At 43.7% G+C, this 8,827-nt stretch overlaps 1 pseudogene; it reads right to left on the reverse strand.

The window, feature by feature from the left end:
• Positions 1-5,711: 5,711 nt before the first annotated feature.
• Positions 5,712-6,395, reverse strand: LOC124232890 (T cell receptor beta variable 19-like; annotated as a pseudogene).
• Positions 6,396-8,827: the final 2,432 nt, after the last annotated feature.

Below are 8,827 nucleotides of genomic sequence, written 5' to 3' on the forward strand. Positions count from 1 at the left end.
GTCAATATAACTGTTATTCAGGTTTTCTTTGAATCGTTTCCTGTTAACACCTTCTCAAGTGAGATTATATTTTATTAAACTTCACTAAATTTACATTTCTATTAAGAAATGGACTATAGAAGAATGAAATTAAACACAGAATGACTACAGGATTGTCAAGGGAAATAAAAAAGCAATCTATGGACATATTAAACGTGCACTATTGTGGGTGATAATTGCTTGGATAACTGATTTCAAGGGCAGTTCTTACTAAGGATTCTCATTTATTTATGTTGAAGGCTGGTAGCTGCATGTGGCCTTATGGAGTTCTGTATTGCCTAATCCACAGCTGGACATAGTGTGGTCTGAGTTAGTGACACTCAGTAATAGGAGTTGATTATAAATGTGCTGCAACTTTATAGTTTTACAAGAGAATGCTAAGCTGTGTACCTGATATTAGGCTCTGATAGCCAATCACAACTGTAGAATCTTGAATTCTATAAAGGAATCCAAAAATTCCATAAACTGAAATTATCGCTACCCAACGTCATCTGCCCCAGTATTTGGAAGATTTTTTCCTGACCTCCTCCTGTCAGAAGAACAGAGGATCCCAAATGCATTTAGTCCCCTTGATGAAAGAAGAGCAGGGAAACTCCTTTATTCACAATTCTGGGAGCCATGAGGAGAGGTGAGCACGTGAGGGTTTGTGGAGAGGAAGGAAGGGATGGTGCCACGCTGCTGGCACAGAGATACAGGGCTGAATCCGTCAGCTCCAAGACACTCACGTTCAGCTCAGAGCTATAGTCATGGAACTGCTGCCCTGAGAATCAGTCTGGGATGCCTCCTTTTGCTCTTTGCGTACTTTCATAAAACTCAAAGAGGAGCTGGGGGCCCTCACTCAGGGCCTGTTGATACCAAGATACACTGCAGTGCTCCGAGATAGGGAACATCTCAGGGTCACTGTCTGTCCTGTTGTTTTGATCAAGTATCTTGGCATTTGGGTGACTCCAGCCTGCACTGGGCCTGTAGGAAATGCAGAAACAAAATGAGCACGGGAGAGAGCTTGATGGTTTATCTGCAAGGTAAAGTGGAGGATTCTGGACTCAGCAATCTTAGAGGAGAAGTTACCTCCTTGTTCCCAGGACTCATCTGCTCCCAAAAGACAAAACATCACCCAGCAGAGGAGCCTGGAGCCCATGGCACAGCTGGTGGGGAATGCTGTGCCTCTTGCGCTCAGGGTTCTGCTCTTCCTGGGGTAAAAGTTGAGTTTTCAGCTTCAATTTTCCTGATTGCAGCATTATCCTGTGATGGTATTACGTTATGGTTGTCACTCTGTAGCATCCTGAGGTCCAGCACTCAATGCTGCCCCACACATCAGATTCCCCTCCTGTTCTTCAGGGCAGGAGGGCTGGCTTAAGGTGAAGTCCTGCTCCACACAGCTCTGCTAGTTTTCCCTGTGCTGCAGCTGCCCTAGTAACCAGGATGCCCTATGTCCCTCTGTCCCTCCTTACCCCACCTTCTGCCTGCAGTGCTCTGTGCTGGAACTCACCCACCAGCTTGTCAGCTGAGAGTGAGGGATCTGTGAGTAAAGCTTCCGGTTCGTGTTCTGCCTGTTTGTCCTCAATTACTTCTGGTGCTGGGTTCAAACCAAGCAATGTTTTAGAATTTTCCTTCCCCAGGCATTATCCCCATCCCCTGCCCTGACTGGCCAGTGATGTGGAGTCACCAAGTCACCAAGATGTAGCTCATCTGATCAGCTCTGAAGGGGCATGCAATGTCTACAAATTACGAGGAGTAAAGATGCCCCAGATACCATGCTCTGACTTTATTGGGTTATAGCAAAGACCTTTGCAAGTTAAGATTTACTGCCCTCAAATGCATCCTCGGTTAGTATTTTGCACAGTTTACGTTCATCCCTCCAGATGAACCCTTTATGGATTACATTAACCGGGCTCCTTTCTCCTCTACCTCACAGTTAAGTTTTGCTTATGGGAGATAATGACAAGAGAGCAAAGGAGGCAGGGTCACCAAGCGTCCTCATCTGCAATAACAGTCCCTTGGCTCCCTTATTGCTGGATACATTTCATAGTAGCTGATTTTCCCTGGAAAGCCCTGGCACATGGCAGGCAGCCCTGTCCCTAAGCCACAGAGCCCAACTGCCCAGGCAACCACACCTGTCCTCCTTCTTTCAGGCCAATGGGGATAAGAGCCACCCACTTCTGCTAGAAGGATGCTTCTCCTTCCCTGACTGGTTTCCCGTAGTCCTGCCCCACCTTTGTAAATAGTCCCTTCGTTGTCCCTCCTCAACTCTGCTAGGACCCTGGCTAATAGACAAAGCAAGGATGAGGATTGGAGAATGTATTCTCCCTTAAAAAGAACGTAACAAAAGTTCTTACATTGTTCAATAAACAGTAACAGAAGTCCTAATATTCTGCGATTAACATTGCTGAGATAGTCAGCAGAAAGGTAGAGAAATAAGCAATGTGAAAATAAACAGTGTAACTCGGGCACGTAGGGTCTGAAGAGGCTCCAGGGAAGAATGACTACCTGTCCTCACCCACTCCTACCTCGGGAAGTCTACAGCAGGGGGATTTCTTCATATATGCAGTGGACCCCGCAGTGCTCCATGTGCACCCATCTTTAGGATTCTCCCTCTGATCCTCCAGCTTGTGTCCCTCACTGGGCACTGCCCTCGACTTCAGGGATCACCTTTGATTTGAGATGCAAGAAAGGAAGAAGCCAATTTCTAATGAGAGTGGGCAATTTTAAATAATCAAAATAATATTTGTGGAGAAAGTGAGCTAACAAGAGAACCATAGCTGAATCTCAAAGTAAGAATGTAAATTCAGGTAAGGTTAGTGTCTCTTGATTTGTCACAATACCACTTAGTACAGATGGGTGACTTATTCTGCCAGCACTCAGCTGCTGCTGTGAATAAAAGAGATCAATGCATCCACCCTGGTCTGGATTTGTCTAATGTAGGGGCAACCTCAGAAAATCATGGTAAATAAAGGAAGACTATTTTCACGACAGGATTAAAAGAATGTAACATCATCGAATCTACTCTAGCATAAAGTAATGAAAAAACAGACTGACCACAAGGAACAGGAAGAAAGTATAGTTACCAAGAGATAGGAGATCCCAATGATGTCAAAGAACAAGTGTGGTGGGATGAGAAGCTGTGGGTAGGTGGTGGGATGATCCATTTGTGATTTGAACGGGGAGCATTTTTGGCTGATGACAAAGAACAAGGAGTGATGTTACTGCAGTGGAGCAGTGGGGCAAGAAAGAGGAAAGACTCATAGCTTTAGGGTAGGGAAACCTGCATTAGACAGGATGCAAGGACATCAAATATGAATAAAAAATGATAAATTAGACTTGATATATATTTAAAACTTCAATTCGCCACAAGGCAATGTGAAGAAGTGACAAGGCAAGCCACTCTGGGAGAAGACAATCTCAGTATATTTAACAGAATCTAGGATATAAAACTATCTCCGACAAATCAATAAGATAAATGCAATCTAATTTTTAAACATGGACAACTTTCATCATAGACACTTCACAAAAGAAGATATGAAGATAAGAATGACCAAAAAGCATATGAAAAAAGTAAATATCATTACTTGTCAGTGAATTGCAAATAAGATACCACCCCACACACAACAGAATGGCTAACAATAAAAAGACAGAGATACCAAATGTTGGTGAGAATGTGGAGCCGGGGCAACTCCCATTCCTTGGTGTTGTAAATTGGTGCAGCCACTTAGGAAAACTGTTCAACCGTTTCTAATAAAGGCAAGCATGCATCTTACCCTATGAATCAGTGATTCCAAGATTATGTCTATATCCAACGGAAATGAATACATTTATACACAAAGACCTGTACAAGAACATTCAGAACAACTTTATTCATAATAGTTGAAAACTGGAGCAACCCAGTTTTCCATCTATAGGAGGATGGAGAAACACATTGTGACAAATAGTGGAATACTACTCAGCTATAGGAAGAATAGACCACTGATACACACAGCATTAGTACTTTCCCAAAATATTAACTTTTGTGAAAAAGGAGTCAGTCAAAAAAGAGTGTTTACTACATGGTTCCATTTACAATAACTTCAAGAGTGGACAATGCTAACCTGATAAAAATCAGAAAAGTTATTAGGTCTGGGAAATATGTTGATTGGGAAGGAGCATGGGGACATTGTCTTGGGTGATGGAAATGACCTTTATCTTGATTTCAGTCATGGTTGCAATGATGTATGCATTTCTCAAATTTTACCAAGCTACACCCACATTAATATGAGCATTTTACTCACTGTTAATATACGGTCATCAAGTATTACCAAAACATATGTAAACAAACTACATAAAAGATGGGAGTCATATACAATGTTGTGCTTCTATTCCATAATGTCCAATTTAGATATGAATCACACACAAATAAGAGAAGACAGGAGCAGTAACATTCATAGCATACTGAGAAAGTGAGAAGTTCTCAATGACTGAAATATACAACTCTGAAATTTGGCATCAGAATAAGCTGGATCAACAAATTTGCTGAGAAACAGCTGAGGATCAATGGCCAAGGGAAAGCTGTAGCCAACCGAAAACTTAGAAAAAAAATCTTCAAAGGCTGTTGAAATCCTTCCATGAGTCCTGAACTGCTGTGGACTCGATAATTAGGCAAATCAGTCATTCACTGGTTTCACCATTCAGTCTTTAATTAAGCTTTCAGTCGATCGGCCAATTAGTGAAGTGAGTTTTTGCCATGCAAAAAGTTTTGTGAGCAGGTCCTGGGTGAGCCAGCACTTCCTGGGCAGGCTCCCAGGGTGCACAGGGCACAGCAGGGGCTCGTGGGGCAGCAGCAGCACATGGGGATTGCATATCCTGTGAAGCCAAACTATGGATGTCCCAGTCTCAGAGTTAATGGATCTCCAGTTAAGAAACAATCCTTCTGGGTGCAGACTTCTGCCTGTGAGGAGGCAAGGAGAGATCAAGCTGGGGGAAAGTAAACTTATTTCCCATATTATTTTGTAATATTTCACAAGAAAAGAAGTGAGGAGCTCATGAATCTTAATCCAAGCCAGGGGAATGCTAAGACTTAGCTTGCTTCCTTAACCTGCCCTCCACAGCCTCAGAAGACTCAAACTCTGCTCTGTGCCCACGGGAGAGACTTAATTTGTGGTCTCTTTCGGTAATTCTGCACTTGATCGTCTTTGGGTCTAATGCTGCTATTTGATGCATCTGCTGACATTTCCCCTAAGTGGTTTGTTTCCTTGTATGTTTATAACTTGTTATTCAGATTTTTCTCCTCCAGAGAATCATTGCTTGGTATTCAATGGTTTTAAGCCCAAGGCAACTTTATGTAACAGTTTTAGACTTGGAGAATCCAGATCATCAGGGAGTTCAATGCTGCTCAGCTGCTTTCTGCTTGTTCGTCTCCACTGAAAAGAGAATGAAACATAAACTTTGTCTTGGACACTACTGTTCCTCAACTTTACTGAATTACCAGAATATTCCAAATTGAGTGAAATTGCATTGAGGGCTATTTCCACTCTTTCTCACACACACATGCACACACACAAAACGACGGACCTCAGTTCACACTAGGGTTCATGTTGCACAAGGCCCCTCAGGCTGAAATCCCCTTGCTGAGAAGTCTGGTGAGAGATTCACAGGGGCAAGTTTTCCTCTGATGAGACAGGGGCCCCAGGAAGGTGTGTCCCTCATGCTTCTGGCTGCCCTTTTTGTGCAGAGAGCAGCTGGCTGTGCAGCAGTGTGTATTTACTGCTGGCACAGAGGTACAAAGAGGTCTGCTTGGTGCTGGCTGACTCCAGGGTCAGGGGGAAATCCTCGATCTTCTTTCGGGAGACACTGTACCCTTCTGTGATGTCCCCTTTGGCAGTGCTGTTAACATCACTTGAATAATGGATCAGCCTTGGCCCCTGGCCCGGTCTTGTCGATACCAGAACATTGCAAAATGGCTCATATTCTGAGAACATTCCAGGATCATCTTGTCTCCTGTTTGTGTAATATGGTATCTTGGCTTCTGGGTGATTCCAGCATCCATGGGGCCTATTGGAGAGGCAGACACAAGGCAAAGACAAGGCTTGCGGAGTAACCTGGATCCACAAAGGAAAGGGAAAGGCTTGAGCTAAGACTGTGCAAACTGATGGAGAGGTTTCCTCTGAGTCCAGAACTCACCTGCTCCCAGGAGACAAAGAGTCACACAAAAGAAGTTGAGGCTCATGACAGGGTCAGGTAAAAGGGAGCCAACCCAGCTGTAAGCTGTGATCCACAGCACTGAATGAGGTAGCTTGGAACTTCTTCTCCAAAGGACAGAAGAGTCTGCCTGGGATGTCACTACCCCTTACCCATGCAGACTCTCCCTGGAACAGAGTCCCTTCTGCCTTGGCTCAGCTACTCTATTCATAGGTGTTGCTTAGTAAGGCCTGCAGGGGAGATGGGGTGTGGCTTCCCTACACTGAGTTTAGGGTGCACCCCACCCCCTTCGTTTCCCACTTTCCTCTGAGACAGTTGCTCTTCTGTGCACCTGCCCCTGACATCAAGGCTGCCTTGCCCAGTTCCTTCAACTATGGATCTCCCTAAAGTCTACAGGGACCTCCCACTTCTTCCACAGCTGAAGGGAGCCAGGCAATAACAGAACTTCTTCAACATCTGCCTAATATGGGACCCAGTCCTAAGTTTTTCTTAACCCTTTCCTCCCAGGCAGCTCCCGCAGACTCTCCCCAGATTCACTCAGATGTCAGTGGCATCACAGTGCCATCTTGTGTCCAATAACTGAAGTTTCATCATTGTTTTCTTCTGCAATGGCCCAAGGGATGCTGGGAAGTGTCTGCATGGTCAGCAGGGAGAATATGTATCCTGCATGTTTTATGCTCAACTTCCTTAAACTTTAATCCCAACAGTTATTCTAACTCTGATTCTATTCTTTTTAGATTGTATCCTTGAAATCCCACCCTCATTCTACTTAATTATCATCACATTATCTGGCAGCATAGTCCAATTGCGATCTGCTCCCTTAAAACTATCTTATGAAAGGCAGAGGGATAGAATGAGAGGAATGGAAGAAAATAATATTTAGTCTAAAATAAGAAGAAAGGCACAGAAGGTGAAGTGTAAAGAGTTTCTTTTATTTGTATTACTAAAGATAAACGAAAATGCTCCCCGCCCCCACCCAATGACACTCTCTGCTACCTCCAAAATATAGATGCGCAAAGGACTAGGAAGATAATGAGATTGTCTTCAAGATGGGGTCAAACGTGTACGAATAAAAAGTAAAATTGAAATATACGAAAAATCTAGAACGTCTTACAAGGCAGTAAGGAATCACGGAGGAAACAGTATCTAATGGGGAAAATCAGGATGGATGCAATTAATATCAGCTAACTACTTTCTATACGAAATGAACAATGTGTACAATGTACATCTGCTGACTTGGTCACCAGGGAAGGAGGAGATAATTCTGGAATTGGAAGAGTTGAGGGATGTAAGGAAACACTGGTGCAAAATAGTATTATAAGGAAGTTGAAATCGCCAGGGCTGTGTGGAGAAAGGTGGCCAAAATTGGAGACAAGGTCTAGGAAGGAAGTCCCTGGAATGGCATTCAAGGACCTGGAATTTTCCTGGTGCCCTGGCCTTCTTTAGTCCCAGGAGACACAGAGCAACAGAGCAAGGAGTGTTTTGCTGAAGTCGCAAATAAATAAGGCCAGGAAAGTTCTCTCAGGATGCTCATTCTCTGGGGAAGTAAATAAATCTGGAGTCCTGAGCCACCACAATCTCTGAGAAGGGGATTTGGGGAGACTGTCATTCTCTTTACCGACCAGGCAAGGCTCAGCACACCTCTATCAGGCCTGAGTCTGTGACATTCAGTACCAGTCCTGGGGCATCAGCTTATCTCTAGGACTCCCAGAAGCCCTGCTGCACAGTTTTATCAGCTTTGCCCATGGCTGTAGATTTCACAGATACAAGCTGCAGCTTCACCCACAGACAGGTGCAAGATGTTATCACAATATAATTATTCATAACAAGTAATATGTATTATGGCAAATAAAACAAGTAAAAAGAAACAGGGGCATTATTATAAAGAAAGTAACTCTTCTTGAATTAAAAAAATTCAGGGAAATGATTTCATATCAAAGGCTAGGGCACCAAATGAAAGACTCAGTTGCTAGAAATCAGATTACTCTGGGAATCAGAGGAAATTGGAGACATTGTGAAAGTATGCTTTAGTCTAAGTCTCAGGACTGGAGAGTGGGAAAATGAAAAAAAAATGAGAGGAAATGGGTTGCTTAAAGGAGCAGAGGAATTGAAGTTTCGTAGCTATTAGTGTTGTGTTGAACAATGAACCACCACCAAGTAGTAAAGGCCTTTACTTTCAGCTGTTTGCAGAAAACTTACAGTGAGACAGGCATAGAAGAGCCTTTAGAAGAAAGAATATTCCTGAGGAGGTAAACTTTCCAGATGGCGACAGCAAAAGCAGAAGAGATGCTGTCACTGCACAGAGCCAAAGCCATATATGTGGGCAGTGACCTTAAAGTCCGACAGAAGACTGTTCGCATCCAGGACATCCAGCCCTTGCCTTGGAGGGTTGAGCTGCCTCTGGGACTCCTAGAACCCAATGAGCCATAATAATTCCAATCCACCAACATTCACAGCCACGGTATTTCAGGAATGAATCTATGTTCTCTTTCCACCCAAAGGACAGCTGATGTCCAAGTCTACCTCTTTCTCTTGGGAAATGAAGAGCAAAGAATGGTCTATTTATGGTCTTGAGGAGCTGCAAGGAGAGAGAAGTTTGAAGTTTTTGAACAGTGACAGG

The sequence above is a fragment of the Equus quagga genome, unplaced genomic scaffold, assembly GCF_021613505.1.
Source record: "Equus quagga isolate Etosha38 unplaced genomic scaffold, UCLA_HA_Equagga_1.0 144303_RagTag, whole genome shotgun sequence".
Lineage (NCBI taxonomy): Eukaryota > Metazoa > Chordata > Mammalia > Perissodactyla > Equidae > Equus > Equus quagga.